General features: G+C 38.1%; 1 pseudogene; it reads left to right on the top strand.

Moving 5' to 3' along the window:
• The first annotated feature begins 15972 nt into the window (after positions 1–15972).
• On the top strand, positions 15973–17317 carry LOC102832813 (annotated as a pseudogene).
• The last annotated feature ends 1898 nt before the right edge of the window (positions 17318–19215 follow it).

Raw genomic sequence — 19215 nt, forward strand, 5'->3', positions numbered from 1 at the left:
TGAAACACCAGCAGGATCTCTCATGGTCAACAGGTTTCAACAAAGACTCCAGAATAAGACAGACTAGGAAGATGAGAGGCAGGTTTTTTTTCTGAATGTTTAGCCACTGAAAACCTTATGAATAGGAAATGAATATTGCTAGATATAGTACCTGAATATGAAAACATGAATGCCAACAGAATATTGTCAGATATAATGCCAAAATATTGACAATATTCTAATGCTCTATATCTGACAATATTCTGGTGCTCTTCTATGAATAGAGTCCTTATGTGGCACTGTGGATCAATGCGCTGAACTGCAAAGATGGTTTAAACCACAAGGTCGGCGGTTCAAGGTCACCAGCTGCTCCTTGGATACCCTATACAGGGTCACTGTGGGTCAGAACCGATTTGACATCACTGAACAACAACAACAACATTCTATAACTAGCACCAGAATATTCTCAGATATAGAGACCCTCAGGTTGGAAGGCACTCAAAATGCTACTGATGAAGAGCTGCTCCTCAAATTACAGTTGACTGTGATAACACAAATGGAATAAATCTTTCAGAACATTCATTTACTGAGGGAGCACAGCTCAAAATGAGGAGAAACAGTTTATAAATAGCCATTAATAATCGAAATATGGAATTTATAATTTATTAATATAGAAAAATTGGACGTCGTCAAAAATGAAATGGAGCACATAAAGATCAATATACTAGGCATTAGTGAACAGAAATGGACACGTATTGGCCATTTTGAATCTAACAATCATATGATTTACTATGCTAAGAATGACAAATTCAAGAGGAATGGCATTGCATTCATTGTAATAAAGATCATTTCAAGATTTATCTTGAAACACAACCCACTCTGTGATAGGATAGTATCCATATGAACCCAAGGAAGATCAGCTCTTATTCAAATTTATGCACTAACCACTAAAGCCAATGATGATGAAATTGAAACATTCTACCAATTTCTTCAGTCTTAAATTGCTCAAACATGCAAGTAATATGCAATGATGATTACTGGTGATTAGAATTCAAAGGTTGGAAATAAGAAGAAGGTTTGGTACTTGGCAAATAGGCCTAGCTAACAGAAATGATGCTAGAGATCACATGATATAATTTTGCAGGTCAATAACTTAGCCATTAAAATACCTGTTATAACGACATGGATCGCACCAAATGGAATATATAGGAATCAAATGGACTACATTTGGGGAAAGAGACAGTGGAAGAGCTTCGAACAGATCAAGGGGATACTGAATAGTATAAAATCATGAAAGGTGTGTGTCAGGGCTATATTCTTTCACCATACTTATTGAATCTGTATGCTGAGAAAATAATATGAAAAGCAGGATTATATGAAGAAGAGCATGGGATCAGGGTTAGTGAATGATTTAACAGCAATCTGTGATATGCAGATGATACACCTCTGCTTGCTAAAAGTGGAGAGGGCTTACGATACTTACTGAGATCATACATTACAACCTTCAGTATGAATTGCACCTCAACAAAGAAAACAAAAAACCTCACCACTGGAACAATAAATAACATCACGAAAGATGGAGAGAAGATTGTAATTGTCAAGGACATAATTTTGCTTGTTTCTATAATCAATACTCATGAAAGTGGCAGTCAAGAAATCAAGCAAAGTATTGCATTAGACAAATCTGTTGCCCAAGACCTCTTTAAAGTGCTCAAGAGCAAGGATATCAGTCTGAGGGCTAAGGTGCCCCTGACCAAAGCCATGGTATTTTCAGTACTCTCATATGCATGTGACTGTTGGACAATGAATAAGAAGACTGTAGAAGAATTGATCCATTTGAGCTTTATTGTTTGAGAAGAATATTGAAAGTACCTGGACTTGTAGGAGAACAAACAAATCTATGTTGAAAGTACACTTAGAATGCTCCTCAGAAGCTAGGATGATGAGACTTTGTCCTTCATACTTGGGACATATTGTTAGAAGGAACTAGTTCCTGGGGAAGGACATTATGCTTGGTAAAGTGGAGAGGCAGTGAAAAAGTGGAAGACCCCTAAAGAAATGGTTGGCACGGTGGCAGCAGTCATAGGTTCAAGAGTAGCAATTGTTGTGCGGTGGTACAGGACCAGGCAGTGTTTTGTTCTGTTGAACATAGGGTCACTATGAGTCGGAGCCACTGAATGGCACCTAACAATTAGCAATAACAACAACAAATAATACTTTGTTACAAGATGCCAGTTACCAAAGGGGAGGTGAGATAGTTGAGTATGAGTGATTCAGTCAGGTGTTATAGTACTTAGAGCCTTTAGAAACGACTTACTACCTTCTCATTGATAGTGCAGTTAAAGTAAGAAGGTCTATAATGGGTGCATTAGGCAAAATGAGCTCACACTATCCAAAGCTTCATCTCTAATGCTAAGGAGAAAAGGTCACTAGGATATGTAAATATTTTTGTTTCATAATCCTAACCTAGAGGTTTTTCTTGGTCATGCTTCATTTTTTCTCTATCTCTGTCACCTTTAAGTTGTTCAAAACCCTAGTAATATTTGTAAAAGCATGAACACTTCAAATGAAAAATACATTTTAACGTGTACACTTTTAAATTTCTTTTCTCTTTTTTTCCTGGAAAAACCCACTCTCCTAAAATTTTATGTTAAATTAAAAGTAAAAAATGGTTAGTAACAATTTATGTATGAAGTACTTATCTAATCTAACAAAAATGTCAAAGACTTATTTCAGAAAGTTCAATGTATTCTTCGGATTCATTTTTTACTATATCATTAATTATTACAAACGGGTTCTGGATGATGAATGGTATTTATCTTTTAGTTAACACATTTTCATGACCCATACTTCCAGATATAATATTTTCCAGTTCATTCCAAGATATAAACAGTCACCTGTTTCAAGGTCAAGGGAAAGATACAATAATGAGAAAACAGAACAAATAACAGCTAATAGAAGAAGCAGTTGATAAAAAGCTGTAATGGCAATTCCACCAAGGCAAGCAAAGGAATGCTGCATTTTTACTGAGCACTACCTGACAGATTCAATAATCAAGGGAAAGCCTTAATTGATGACACTTCATTAGCATAATGAGTCGAAGCTGGGAAAAGAGAGTCCCTTATTAATTAATCAAGCAAAGCACGAACTGTTTCAGTCTCCTACACTCTGCCATTTTCCATTAATCAAGAAAATGTGTATTAAACTCATTTGAAATCTTGGCATGTGAATTTTCATTCCAACGAAGAACAATGGCAAAAAGGTTTTGCCCAGCTGTACTCATCTGCTCTGGACTCATGCACGAAGCTCCATTTCAGATTTGCAAGACTAAAATCATGCACAGAGGGCACAAAATTAGCAGTTCTCTAAAACATGTAAATCACCAGCTCATTAGAAAAGCAAACAAAATACTATTGACCTTACTAGGCAAAAAGAGAGAAAAAAAGACATAAACAGTATTTGCCATTTCTTCAACTCTTATCCCAGGCTCTATTGCATGAAATGCTATAAAATGGGGCTGTATACTCAATTTTCATAATACCCTATTCAACATGTGTACCTGATTCCAAGTCCATGCTTTCAGGTTCTAACTATTCCGTTTTGTCCTGAGAGAAATGATTATTGGTGGTGGGTTTTGGTACAAAGAAGTCATGCACCCCAGTTTCTCAACTAACCACAGACACAGGTGCTGAAGATCAATGCTAATGAGGTTAACAAGCCAAAATCAAAACTGTGGAATCCCCATAGTAGAATGGACTTGAAGAAAGACTAAAACCAGGGCTCGATTATTGTAAGGTCACTTCCCTAGGATGTTTCTTATAATCATCTGGTGAAAGGTGACTGTCAACACATTAATAAGCTAAAAAGAGCACAGTATTTTGAAAACAGAGCATTATATCTGGTTTTCGTACCCATTGACTACATGGCGTAATACAAGCCCATTGATGAGTAGGGGCTTTGACTTTCACCAATATGTTGTTGTTGTTGTTAAGTGCCGTCGAGTCGGTTCCGACCCATAGTAAGGAGTTTAATGAGCCCTGGTGGTGAGTACTTAGGATAACCACAAGGTGAGCAGTTCAAACCCACCAGCCACTCTATAGGAGAAAAATGAAGCTTTCTGCTCTGCTGTTGTTATGTGCCATGGAGTCGGTTCCGACTCATAGCGACCCTGTATAGGGTTCCCAAGGCTGTAAATCTTTAGGGGATCAGAAAGCCTCTTCTTTCTCCTGAGGAGCAGATGGTAGTTTCGAACTGCTAACCCTGAGGTTCGCAGCCTGATTCGTAACCACTACGCTACCAGAGCTCCTTGCTTTCTGCTCTAGTAAAGACTTAAAATCTCAGAAACATTATAAAAGTTCACTATAAATCAGAATCAACTAGATGGCAATGCATTTGGTTTTTGACTTTTTGAGTATGAAGTTTCTAATAGAGAATCCCGTAAGTTAATTCTAGCTGTTATAGTCTAAGATCAGATGCTATGCACAAACATCCTTAATTGTAAGTAAGCAGGGAATTTTAACCATATATGAAAACATTATGCAGTTTTTTTTAATGATGGTTTAATCAAACTCCAGCCTTACTTTCTATGTATGTGTGTCACTGCTTGTGAGAACATTTGTATCAACAATACAATATTCAGTTACAAAGTGTATCCTTTCCAAACATTAAATGTGAATAACATCCTTGAAAATATGCAGTGTCCAGGCTGTATGTCCATACATGTTAGCCGGGAAAACCCTGTAAGTCAGTCAATCTGTCTACTTTGTTTATATATTTACATAGACCTAGTCTCTACTTTAGGATGAAAACTGGACTGCTAACTGCAATGTTGATGGTTCAAACCCAACAGCCACTCCTTGGAAAGCCAACATAGGGTTACCATGAGTTCGAACTCACTCAATAGCACTTAGTAACAACAACAAGTCTAAGTCCAAAATAGAATTGATGTGATACCCTAACTTAGTGGTCTCAGCATTTAAGTGATAAAAAATAAAAACTATGATCAAACAGAACATAATTTTACCCATTGCCTGTTTATCAGCATTATTTTTAAGTGCTTGATGATAAAAAGACAAATTTGTTTGGCAGAAAATGGCTCACCTAAATATTCCAGTGAGTGCATTAGGCCCAGTAGAAAGGTAAATTTACATTTGCAGCTCTCCTCACATTCTAGAATTTAAATGCAATGATATACAGATCAACAGAAAAGAACCAATACTACAGCAGGAGCTTTTTCATGTCAGCCAAATTGGTCCCAAATACTGAACATTAACTGTTTGAGCTCTGAATGGGGATGGATATCAGCTCCTTGCAGAGAAATAACCAGTATCAATTAGGAAAGAGCTTAGCTTTATGGTGAGACAGATTTTATAATAGTAAACTGTGTTTTGCAATTCAAAGATGGCTGAAGCCATCACCTATAATGTGAAATGATAACTAGGATTGCACATACTTAGTAGCTATGTTTTTCTCATAAATATTTTATTGATTTTCCAAGCCACAAAGATTCTCTTGTCATAAAGTTGACTTAATGTACACACTAAACTTTGTTCCAAGCATGCAAAATGAAATATTTTCCTTGGTGTAGGAAAAATAGGAAAATATTTGTTATATACAAGAGCTAACTATGTTTGAGTCCTAAACATTGACTTTTCAGGAAGATTAACAGAGCTTTTCACTATATACTAAATTAGCTTACAATGTGCTGTTTGGCCTGATGGTAACTAAAGGTCATAGGCTCAGAAGTTCCACGTGTTGCTATCTGACCAGTAAGCCTAGTAGGTTTTATGATTTTTGAGTTTTGTTTCACATTTTACTCCCACTCGATCTATCCAGGACCTTCAAATTTGATCTCTTTCAGAGGGGTTGTTAGCCAGGCACCATCTAGTTCTGCTCTCAGGGTTCTTGGAGACTAAGGCTCTCAAGTGGGCGGGTCATTTGTCTTCTGAGTCCCTGTGGGTTCAATTGTTCAGCCAAACAATAGACAGGTTTACAAGGTGCATAATAACAGTGGTTGTTGTTATTCAGTGGCCGAGTCAGTTCCGACTTACTGTGAGGACCCTGTAGAGGGTTTCTGTGCTTAGCCTACAGCTGCTGTTGTGAAGTGCTGTGGAATCAGTTCCAATTCAATGACCCTATGTAGGATCTCAAAGGAGCTGCTGGTGGATTTGAACCACCAACCTTGTGATTACCAATCCAGTGCTTATCCTGCAGCCTCAGTAGGGAAGAATAATCAACCTTTTGAGATAAAAAAGATAGCACTTGCCTAAGGTCAAAGTTCAGAAGGCAGAAAGGATTAGTAAAGAAGGAGGAATGGATAAGTGACTCACAGGGAGGAAGTGGGATAAGGGATGTTACATTGTGAAGATTGCAATCAGACAGGAAACACAATGAGTATGAGTGGTTGAATGGGAACCTGATTTGTTCTATAAACCTTCATCCACTTCACTGTTCAAAAAGAAAAAAAGATGCTTTGTGGATAGAGAAGCTCAGGCTCATCAAGATGGAGTAATGGTTAAAATGACAAAAAGAACAAGTGATAAAGACTGGAACAAAATCATTATCTTCTAATTGCCAGATAACTACTTCATTCTAAGTCCTCTACTGTTGCTTTGGTGAGAAAAAGAAGTGTGCCCAATGCTCCTTATTGAAGACATTTAAGGAAAATTAGGCCTATTATAACAGAATGACAGAAAGAATGAAAATGAATAGAATGTTTATGCTTGATACTCCGTAAATGTGAAATTGGGGTGCAAGAAATTACTCTGTATAAAAATCAAGACTAAAAACTAGTCCCTAGGCATCTTCAAAATTACAAAAATTAAATTTTGACATATTTTTAATAAATGTCCTTTTTAAATATGTATTTCTTTCACATTTTATTATAGCTGGATTTTATAAGGTCATAACTAAATGTATATATTCCAATACTAAAAAATTCAGGACTTTCTTTTCCTTGTGTTTTGTTTAATTTTAAAGCAGTGTTACAATCCATTGTATGTAAGGAGATGTCCAGAGAATTAATGTTTAAATAATACTGTCTGAGTGATCTAGCGCTGCTATAATAGAAATACCACAAATGGATGACTTTAACAAATAGAAAAATTTATTCCCTCAGTTTGTTGTTGTTGTTAAGTGCCATCGAGTCGATTCCGACCCATAGCAACCCTGTATAGGGTTTACAAGTAGCAGTTAATGAGTTTGAACCACCGACTTTGCAGTTCAAATGACTGTGTAGTCTGATGCAGTAACCCACAGCGCCACATCAGGACTAGAATTCTGAATTCTGAATTCAGACCATTGGTTCTTCAGAAAATCCTTTTCTCTTTTCAACATCAATAGGCCCAGCATTCCATGGAGTTCTCCCTGAGTTTTAGCATTAGTCTTCTTCGGCAGCTAGGAGCTTCACAGTGCAAGGAATCCAGGTCTAAAGGATGCACTCCCCCCTGGCTCTTCTTCCTTGGTGATAGTGGATTGCTCATTTTCTGATCATTTCTTTCTATTTCTATAAGTCAAAATTGATTAGCTCAAGATACAACCTAATCCTGTAATTGTATCCAACTGTATTAACATCATGTTGTTATTGGAAAGTGCCATCGAGTCAGTTCCAACTCATAGTGACCCCATATAGGGTTTCTGAGGAGCAGCTGGTGAGTTCGAACTGCCTACTTGTTGGTTCAAACAGACGTTGAGGTCGAGTGCTTATACTTTGGCACCACGCCAGGACTCCTATGGACGTGAGTATTTACAACACATTGGATAATTACATCAGATAAGGGCTGATCACACCAGATCATATCATGGAGTTGATTGTATTATAGTAGATGGCAGCACAGAGGTGATAACTACATATTAACTACTAAACTACTGAGAATTATGGTGCAGCCAAGTTGACACAAAATCTTAAAACTATCACACCAACACTTATTCCAGGAAGATTTTCTGTCAGACCAAAAGCGAAGGTTTAAGACTGTTCTTGTTAAGTGCCTTCAACCCAGTACCAGCCCATAGCAACCCTGTAGATGGTTTCTAAGGAGTGGTTGGTGAGCTTAAACTGCAGACACTGAAGTTCAAACCGACTTTGCAGTCCATCTCATTAACCCACAGTACCACAGTAGGCCTAAGCATTGCTTAGAAAGATGCCAGTGATTATTTATTGTGAATATTTCAAAAAAGGCAATAGAAGTTAGTTTAAAATTAACTAGGATGATTCAGGGCTTTAATAGTAATAAAACCGAAATATGTAGAATTTTTCTGAAGATACTGGTGAGGAAAACATAAAAACTCATAGGGAATAGTTAAAAAACTATATAGAACCTGAAAAAAAATGCAATCTATGATGTGATTATCTTTATTCTTTATTTATCATTTTACAAGGTCTGTGTTGAAGTGTTTAACTATAAGCAATTTAGAAAGTAGATTCAGGACATGTTTGCTTAGAGCAACTTTTTTAGTATGAGTGGAAAGGCACTGTAGTGGTATTATCTAAATCAAAATCTGTGATCACTAATCTGCTCATGGGGAAAACAGAATACAATTTTAAGTCAAGCCTTTACCAAGAAATTGACATATGCTCACTCAAATATGTTAAGTACTGCATAGCCAACCCCTACATATGGTGACCTGATGTACAACAGAACAAACCATTGTCTAGTCCTGCATCATTGTCACACTCTCCACCAGGTTTGAATCTTTCCTTGTACCTAAACCAGCCCAGCTCACCGAGGATCCTCCATGGCTATATTGGCTCTCTACTTTAGCAAACTTGATATGGCTGGGATACACCCTTACACTGTGTTCTTGCCAAATCCCAAGATTTGATGCTACACTTTCAAATAAGTTCCTAATTATAAAACTGGGGCACTTCATATAATACAAGTCTTGTTAGTATAACTTATCAATGTTTAACCAAGAACTATTATTGAACTAATTCACATTGACCTATATCAATTTTTTTTTACATTTTGGAGCATGAGAAATTTTTCCAAATGAGTTTTCATTGCTGAGATTAAAACAAAAAAGGATGCTGCCACAGATGCTCACCAGCCCTGGCGAGCACTCAAGGGCTGTAGGTCTACAACCATTTTTCCTAGAAACACAAAGGACAAAGTGTTTATTGAATTATATTATGCTAGAAACTCACAATATTTAGCAGCTTCCAATCCATTTGCATAATAATGATTGGATGGAATCAGTTACGGTGATAAAAAACATTTTCATAAAGGATGCATTGTTCTTTACTCTTGAATCATATATCTCTTTCTCTATACACACTTTAGATTCTGTGCATGTTTAGATAATCCTCTTTGTGACAGCTTCTGCAGAATCTCTGAACAAAAATAAAAATAAGGAGAGAGCTAGGAACATTTTATTCCTCTTAGTATATAAAGAATTAAAAATGCAAAGCACTGAAAATTTAAGGATGTAAACCTCCTGAGAAGTATAAAATTTTTTCCTTCCACACTATTTCAATTTCAAGAGGGAAATGATACTGCAATAATAAATTAGTCTGTAGCATGTGGTTGCTTTAGGAAAAAAAAGTTTCTGTGTGTGTTTATTCCCCCCACAGTATGCCAATGAAAGGACTTCTTCCTGATGAACTGTTCTCATTTTCATTGCACAGTGTTAGGTTATTTATTGCTCTTTCAGAATGGACCAATTCTCATCATATATTTTCTGCATATTTTATTATGAATGATAAAATTTGTTTATGTGATTAGAGTGAAAAAGCCTACAGTTTTTATGATGAACTAGTTTTCCGGTGGAGGCATGACTCTCCTTTCTTTAAAAAAATACTAAATTTGATTGCTTATTTAAATTATTCCTCTGCTCAGCTCTAAATTTATATTATTATCTTTTGACATAAGGTACTGCATCATTTAGCACATGTGCATGTATGAAATACTATGGGAGAGAAGTCTCTATCTTTGGATAAGCTCCCCATATTCCACATGTCAGAGAGCTAAACTGTCTAAAAAAGGGTGGTGACATGTGGAATATGTTTGTATCTAGAGACATTTTTAAGCAATCAATTGTTGTGTATAAAGAAGAACATTTAATTAATTTGTTCTGGAAAGCCCTACTGGCATTTTTATGTGACTTAAATTTCACAATGTTCTGGCTTTATTTTACTTGGATATTTTATTTATTCTCTTCAAGTACTTTCACTTGTTTTTGTTTTTTGTTTGTTTGTTTGTTTTTATTCCTGTTTTTTCCTATGTTAAGGCAAATTACCAATGACGATGAGGTACTAGGACAATGGAAAAGCTGGCTTTAACTGGGTTTAATTAAAAATTAGGTAAAATATAGAAAGTAGGATTAGTAAATTACATTTCCATGAAAAAGGACTCAAACATCTCCAAAAACATGTCTGTAAACCCAAAAGTCCTTGTGTGGTATTGCAGGATAATGCACTGGACCACAAGGTCAGTTTGTGCTGCTAAGTCAGTGGTTCAAACTCACCAGCAGCTCTTCTGAAGCGCTATAAATGTTCGCTATGAGTCAGAACTGACTTGATAGCACTAAACAACAACAACAAACCCTGAAGTGAGCCCTGAATAGGTAATTAAGAAAGTCTCACATAACAAAGATGCAAATAGTATTCTATGAAGCCACCTACTCTAGGCAAGAGATTCTGAAGGTAGGTTCCTACCTGATTCAAAAACTTTCACTTCTAAACAAGAAGTATTTTATACTACAAAAATCTTCCTAGACATACCCTTCTGCTGATGGATAAAAGAAATTTCTCAAATTGAGCTAAATTTTACCTCTTGATATCCTCAGAGCTGTAAAACAAACCATCTATTTATTTTAAGTGATGTTTCCAGTCAATTCTGTATATGACTAGCATTGTTGTTGTTGTTGTTGTTGTATTGTGCCGTGGAGTCGGTTCCGACTCATAGCGACCCTACACAGGGTTTCCGAGGCTGTAAATCTTTACGGGAGCAGACCGCCTCATCTTTCTCCCGCGGAACCGCTGGTAGTTTCGAACTGCTGACCTTGCGGCTCGCAGCCCGATTCGTAACCACTACGCTACCAGAGGTGCTGTTAAGTCAGTTCCAACTCATTTCTGAGGAGGAGCTGGTGAGTTCGAACTGCTGTTCTTGAGATTCAAACTGACCTTGTGGTCCAATGCTTATCCTCCAGTGCCACACATGACTAACATGCTATCTTTCAATTCCTTCTATAAAGATAAGCAAGCTGATAGGTTTACTATTTTGCGAATCAAATATTTTGAATAGTAACAAAGATATAAACAAATATGCTAATTTCTGTGGAAAATATTAATTGCTAAAGATAAAACAATTAAACACACAATGACAAAAATGGATATCTATATTTCTCTCAAACTTTATTAGTATGCATAGGATTTAAGTTTCCCGCATGTGTTTTATACTTTGACAAGTGGTGTTTTCCCTTTGACATATATCGTGGAGAAAAGAGAAAAGATTGCTAGGGATTTGTGATTACAATATTTTCGTATATAAAGAGGTATACCAATTATACACTTTTTTTTTTTTTTTTTTTGTATTTGTAGCATGGAAGGGAACATGCTTAAGTCTCTGGGTAGTTAAAGCAGTTAATGGCTTGACTACTAATTAAAAGATTGGCAGTTTGAATCAATCAAGAAGCATCTCATGGTTGTGCTGTTGGTTTTCAAGCAGGCAGGGCAATGGGGGTACGTGTGACAGTTCCAGTTGTCAGTCTTGTTGTGGAATCACATGCTTCCAATCCCTGGTTAGGTGAGGCATTGTGAGGGAGTGGGGGCTTGGGAATCTACTTCCAAAAGGTAACTGACGTTGAAAACCCTCTGGAATAAAGTTCTATGAAAGCTAAAGAGTTATCAAGTAGGATGTGACTCAGAGGTTACTGGCTGATGATGATGGTGTTCTAGTTATTCTTTCTCTAACCATGTACTTGCTTCTCAAGAAGGTATTAAAGGATCAAGGAAATTTCAAATGATCAAGCAAAAATTCCTGCAAAAAGTTCATAGAGAAGAGAGCAGACAATATGAATGGGTGGGCACAGTGCAGAGCACATGGGAAGGTCTTCATGTGACAAATGGGTCTGCAAACAATTCAGTATGTTGCAGTGAATTTACAGGTTGATTTTCTTTTTTTTTAAATTACCTAATTCTTTTAAAAAACTTATATACATTATATGTAATCATTTCTATTATTTGAGATACATATGCTTTCTGGATAAAGGCGAGCAGGTGGCACAATGGTTAAACTCTCAAAGATGGTTCACATATCATGCCATACCGCTACAGTAAGGAACCAAGAAACCAAGTGAAACAGTTATAGATGACAATTAGGGAACCCAGAACAGAGCAATGCAGCCATTTTGGGACAGAGCAAGCAGTCTACCTGGATGAGGTACATAGGAAGACAACTTCACAAATCCTCAAAAGTAGACAATGATACTGTACTCAGAGCAAAGGGAGGTGAAGAAAACATTCAAGTGTGTGAGGGCCCCAGGAATCCTGGTGACCATAAATCAGGGAGGTATCCAGAAAATAGGGACAGAGCTATTCACCAGCCAGAGTTCCTGACAGTCAGGCAGGTGCCACTAGCAACATGAAAGAGCCTTACAGTGATGATGAGAGACCCCTGTCCAAACAGACTATGGACCTCCCTCCCCTCATTGCATTGGGTTATGAAGGGATCCTGACCACTAGCTGCATATGTGCCACTTCTTAGAGTGTCCTGGCACCCTAGGGCAACAAGCTCCCTACTTTTTCTCACCCACTCTCCTTGTGACTAGTGTTGTACTAGGGATCTGTGGCACATAATCCCACATTGTTGAACTTGCTAGCTACTGGAAGTTCATATACATTCTATACACCCACACACTGCCTCACCTAACTAGTGATTGGAGGCATGTGATTTCACAGCAAGATTGACACCTGGAACTGTAAGACTTCCTTCCCCTGCCTCCCCCACCCCCCATTGCTCTGCCTGCCTGATAAGCAACAGCACAAGTTCCCATGCCAACCTTCCAGTGACCGGTGACTCATGCAAACTCACCCTGACCATATGTCAACTGGTGGTGTACACACCTAGCGCCTCATCCAATCACCAGCCAGAATGCTCCCTGGACCCACACTCCAGTTACCAGACAGACAGACACATCACCACATCAGCAAAGCCAGTCACATTATGATAGGTGTCATATGAACCTCTGCCAAATGATGAGCAAGAAATCCTAGTGCCCTCATCAAACATCCACCCAGTTGCAATGCCACACATTCCACACACAAATAGTTCCTAAAGATTAACTGCACTTGCATTGAAACACCTTGATACCTCACCACCCAGTGAAATGGCAATTTGTGCATTCATAGAGGGCCTGTTCCATCCATTTGAGTTGCACTCCCTAACAGTTGATTTGGAGACATCCTGGCCAGACTTCAGAGAATACCAACATGGAAGGACCCTAATATCCCAAAAGGGCTTTAGAAGGGCAATAATCACCCAATTTGTCACCTAGTATCAGGGAGAGAACCTTCCCACATTCAGTCAGTCCAGTAAGGGAAAGGATATAAACTTAATAACAGAGAACTCGAACATGGGTGTAACCCACCATACACACTAATGAGAGAAAATCATGCCTACTCAAGTGATGATAAGGAGCTCTGGTAGCATAGTGGTTATGAATCAGGCTGTGAACCTCAAGGTCAGCAGTTCAAAACAACCAACTGTTTCGTGTGAGAAAGATGAGACTTTCTGCTCCCATAAAGATTTACAGCCCCAAAAACCCTGTACAGGGTCGCTATGAGTCGGAACTGATTCCACAGCACATAACAACAACAGTCAACTGATATCACTAATATACTAGACTAGAACCACAACACCACAATAATTAAAACAAAGGAAGGACATTTAAAAGACAAAGATAAGAAACAATGCTCCAAAAGAAAGAAAGAAAGCTCCAGATACATCAAACTAAAACAAAATATTAAAATATCAGCATGAAACAAAAGAGTGAACACCTTAATATTTCAGAGACTGCAGACAGCAACAAATTGCATGAAGAAACAAAATAAGATGACACAAACAGATGAGCAAAATAAAGGGATAGGAAAACTTTCTGAGAAAGAAATGCTAATAGAAACATCTGATAAGAAATGCAAAAGACTTACATATAGAATCATCAAGGAGATCAAGGAGAACACATATAAACCCTAGACGAATTCAGGAAAATAATACAAGAATATGACAAAATAAATAAACAACTGGAAATGATATAAAAGAACTATAAATTCAGAATATTAACAATAAAATATCAGAAACAGATAGTTCAATAGAAGGACATAGCAGTAGAATTGAATCAATAGAAGAAAAAAACAGTGAAATAGAGAACAAATTCCTTGATACGAATTTGTTGAGGAACAATCAGAAAACAGAATGAAGAAAGCCTAAGAGTTACGTGGGACACTATTAAGAATAATAATTTACTTGTAATAGGAATTTAACATGAGGAGGAGAAAAGAAAAAAGTAACGAGATAATTTTTGAAGATTTCTTGGCAGAAAACATCCCTGATATCGTGAAAGACAAGGTTTCCATTTAAGAAACTCAGTGAACTTCCTACAAGGAGTCCCCATGAAAAATCATATACTCAGCAAAATTGTCTTTCAAATATGATGGCAAAACTAGAATTTCCCCGGGAAAATATAAATTAAGAAAATTTATAAAAACCAGACCAACTTTATAAGAAATACTAACAAGAATCATTTAGACATAAATTCAGCAATATCATACAACAAACTGATAGTATAACACATGATCAAATCACCTAGTTTTAGAATTCTCAACAGCAAAATAAAGCTGCAAAATGGGGAATCAGAGATGCCAATCAGTAAATGATGATAACTTCAAAACAAAAAGGGGGAATAATAGATGTAGTTACAGAACTTACAAATGGAGAGGAAGGTAAACTGATATTAAGAGTTACCAGACTATTTTTAATTTAGGATGATGAGCTAAATTTCAGATCAAACACATAGGAAAGTAATAAATCTATTCATAAAAAGAAAATAAATAACTCAGGAAATAAAAAATCAACAAACTTGTCGAATGTGAAAAGAAACTCCATGAACAAAAATAACTCAGCACAGAAAATTGAGCAAAACAAAAACATCATTAACACCACACACACAAAATAAGGATAACAAAATGACAGCAGTAAATTCATACTGACAACCAACTGAATGTAAAGTATTTTAAATGCACCTGTCAAGAGACAAAGAGTTGTTGAATGAGTGAAAAGTTTTTTAAAAACTAAAGAAAAAAACATGACATCAATATGTTACCTACAAGGGACATGTGCTAATCACAAAGACATAGCCAGATTAAAATTCAAGGCACAGGAAAAAAATATATGAAGCAAAAAGTAACCAAAAGAGAGTAGGATTGGTAATACTAACCTCTAATAAAATAAACTTTAAATAAAAATTTGTTGTCAGAGGCAAAGAAGGGCAGTAAGTAATGATTAAAGGCTCAATACGCCAAGAATATATAACCATAATAAATATTTACACACCCAATGACAGAATCCCAAAATACGTAAAACAAATGCTAAGAAAATTGAAAGGGAAATAGATAATTCTACAATAATAACGGGAGACTTTAATACACCACTTATGCTGATGGGCAGAACAATTAGAAACACACTCGACAAAGATACTCAAGCTCTGAATAACACTATCAACCATATAAACAGAACACACCACACAACAGCAGCACAGTGCACATTCTTCTCTGCGGCACACAGTCCATTCTCCAGAATAGATGACAAAATAAGTCTCAATAAATGAAAAAAAACACACAAAACAAAACATTGAACTAATCTAACCATAACACTATAAATCACGAAATTAACAGCAGAATGAACAAATAAAGCCCATGGAAACTGAATAATACATTACTTACAGCTATTGGTTAGGCCATTAGCTGTGTGTAGTTCATTTCGGTAAAAATCAACCGTGGTCATGGGTTCCTACCGCAATAGTCCTAAAGTACAGAGCAGGTGGGCTCTTAGGTTCTTAGCCCCGCCAAGTGGCCAGGGCCACTAAGCCGCCAGGGATCCCGGGTCTCCAGTAGGCCTCATCCACCGGGAAGGGCGCCCCAAAGGAGGGAGGCGCCATGTCGCTGGTTGCTTACGCCAGAGGAGATGATTGAGCCAGATGACACTGAGGCAGAGCCAGAGGAGGAAGAGGCGGTGGCCCCTGCCCTTAGGCCCACTTTAGGGGACTTGTTGGCCCTGCTGCCCGGACCTCCTCAGATGCTCACCCCCATCTTTCCTCCCCAACTCTTGCTGGCCCCACCCACAGGAGACACCCGGCTTCAGCCTCCGCCCCGATTGCCTTTTGGCAATCTCTGCCCTTCAGGGAGCTGGCGAAGGCACTGGTATATCAGCCTTGCTTCCCCAACCTACAAACCTGACTGTGAAAGGGATGAATGAACAGGTTGCTCCTGCCCCATGCCTTTTCCTGGAAACCCTCGGATGGCTCCTCTGACACTAAGCCCTCCAGACAGCCCCTAAAACAAAGCCTTCCTCTCTTGCCCCAGTTGTGGGCACCACAACCAGCACTTCGTCGCCCTTTGCCATCCAGGCTGCTGCCAAGAGTTCTACCCTGCAGGTGACAAAGAAGAGGACACAGGAGGATGATTACAGTGATGAGGTAGCAGCCCCTAAGAACTTCTCCCTCCCTGACAAGGCTGAGCCCCTGGAGTTGAGCCAAACCCTTACCCTATACCCACTGCCCCTGAAGAGCTGCCTCCAGGGATGGAGCCTGAGACAGCCTTCCAGGATGAAGCAGCCAACATTCCCCTGGAATTCAAGATGGCAGCAGACTCAAGTGGGGCCCCTTGGATACCTAAGCCTGGGACAACTACAGCTACAATCAGTTTTCCTCACATGGTGATTCCAATGCTGCTGGTGCTTATTATCAGGATTATTGCAGTGGTGCTTCTATCTCGAACAGTACCTGACCCTGGCCCCTTCCCAGGAAATTGCCCCAGATGCCTCCTTCATCAATGACTAAGCATTTAAATGACTGCAGGGCAAGAGGAACCGAGGAAGGGAAGGAATCAACTTTGTGGGGATCAAGGGTGATGACCAGCCCAACAGTGGATGACCAAGTCTTTGACAGAAGAGAAAACAATGAAGTCATTCAGCAAAAAGAAAGGAGAGTAGCCAACAGGCCAGAAGCAGCAGAAACACCAGTTCAGTATCTTGTCCACCAGGCTAAGAAGCGGGAGCTGGAACTGAAGAACACCTGGTCAGAGAACAAGCTCAGCCGCTGGCAGACCCAAGCTAAATACGAATTCTAGGGCCAGGATCTCTTGCCAGTCCAGCTTTGTCTCTGGGACCCGAGCTGCTCTCAGCCCAGGATCTCTTTCCCCAAGGACCCAGCCCTCGCCTCTGCAAGAATGAACGTATTTGATGGATTTTTATTTTAACTGTGTTAGAAAACTCAGCTCCTCCCTGTCTAGGAGCTAGCACAGACTTCCTAGTGTCACCTCAGAAGGGGCCTGAAGTTTTTGGATGGGAACTTTATCCCTGTTAGGTATGATGACATGTTGGCCCCACCACTGGGCCACCTCCCACCTGCCTTCCACCACCACCCCCTTTATTTGTAAGCCAGGGAGGGACGTCTTCTGAAATAAAACATTTAATCTGACAAAAAAAGACCAAAAACAAACAAACAAACAAACAAACAAACAAAACTATTGGGTAATAGAAGAAATAAAAAATGAAATTAAAAAATTCTTACAAATTAAAAAAGAATGAAAACATAGCATATCAAAACTGTTGGTAAAGAGCAAAAGCTGCATTCTGAGGAGAATTTGTTGCAATAAATGCACACATCAAAAAAAAAAAAAAGGCTTAAATCAATAACTTAACACTTCAACTTAAATAAATAGAAAAGAAGCAGCAAAATAAGTCCATAGTAACCAGAAGAATGGGACTAATAAAGACCAGAGCAGAAACAACTGAAATCGAAAGCAGAAAAATAATAGAATCAACAAGACAATGTGCTGGTTCTTTGAGAACATCAGTAAAATTTACAAATTACTGACAAAATTGACAAAGAAAAAACGAAGATGCAAAGAACCTAAATAAGAAATGAGATGGGTAACATTACAAGCAGAACCAACTGAGATAAAAGGATTGCAACAGAAGATCATGAAAATACTTTAACAAATTTCAATACCTAGTTACTGTTGCTATTGTTGTTGTTGCTGTTAAGCGCCATCAAGTTGGTTCAAATTCATAGTGACCCTGTATACTGTTTTTGAGGAGCAGCTGGTGGGTTTGAACCACCAACCTGTGACTTAAACTGACCTGGCAGTCCAAGGCATTATCCTGCAGTGCCACACCAGGATTAAGTGTGATCAAGTCTATTTTGACTCATGTTGACCCTGTATAAGGTTTACAAGGAGTGACAGGTGGGTTTGAACCATCAAGCTTGCAGCTTGCAGTTACCCTAAAGTGCCACACCAGGGTTCCCGGTAGAAATGAATACTGTGAAAATGTCATTACTAACAAAAGCGAACTATAGATATAATACAATCCCAGTCCCAACAATATTATTTATGGAAATGGAAGAACAAATCCCCAACTTTATATAGAAATAAAGGCAGCCTCAAGTAGCTAAATCAATATTGAAGAAGAACAACAAAGTAGGAGACCTCAGACTTGCTGAACCCCAAACTCATTATATAACCATGATAGTAAAAAAAAAAAAAAAAAAAAAAAAAAGTCTGTTACTGGTTCAATGACAGACACAGAGATAAATGAAGTAGAATTAAGTACTGAAAAATAAATCCTTTCATCTCTGGGAAGCTGATCTTCAACAAAAAGTCAAAGTCCATTCGACGTGGAAGAAGCAGTCTCTTTAGCAAATGATGCTGGCAAAATTGGACATCCATCTGCAGAAAACTGAATCAGGATCCATACCTCCCAGAATGCATAGAATCTAATTCAGATGGATAAAAGACCTAGACATTAAAGCTAACACCATAATATTCTGAAAGATAGCTTAGGGTCAAAACTAGGGGGCTAAATTTTCAGCATAAATTGCCTATTAAATGAAACTAAAATTTCAAGAGCAACAGATGATAAATTAGAGATCTGCACCTTCTAAAAATTAGGTACTTATGGTCATCAAAAGACTTTGCTAAGATTACAAAGCGAACCTACAGAATGTGAAAAAATATTTGGCAGC

The sequence above is a fragment of the Chrysochloris asiatica genome, unplaced genomic scaffold (assembly GCF_000296735.1).
Source record: "Chrysochloris asiatica unplaced genomic scaffold, ChrAsi1.0 scaffold00017, whole genome shotgun sequence".
Classification (NCBI taxonomy): Eukaryota; Metazoa; Chordata; class Mammalia; order Afrosoricida; family Chrysochloridae; genus Chrysochloris; species Chrysochloris asiatica.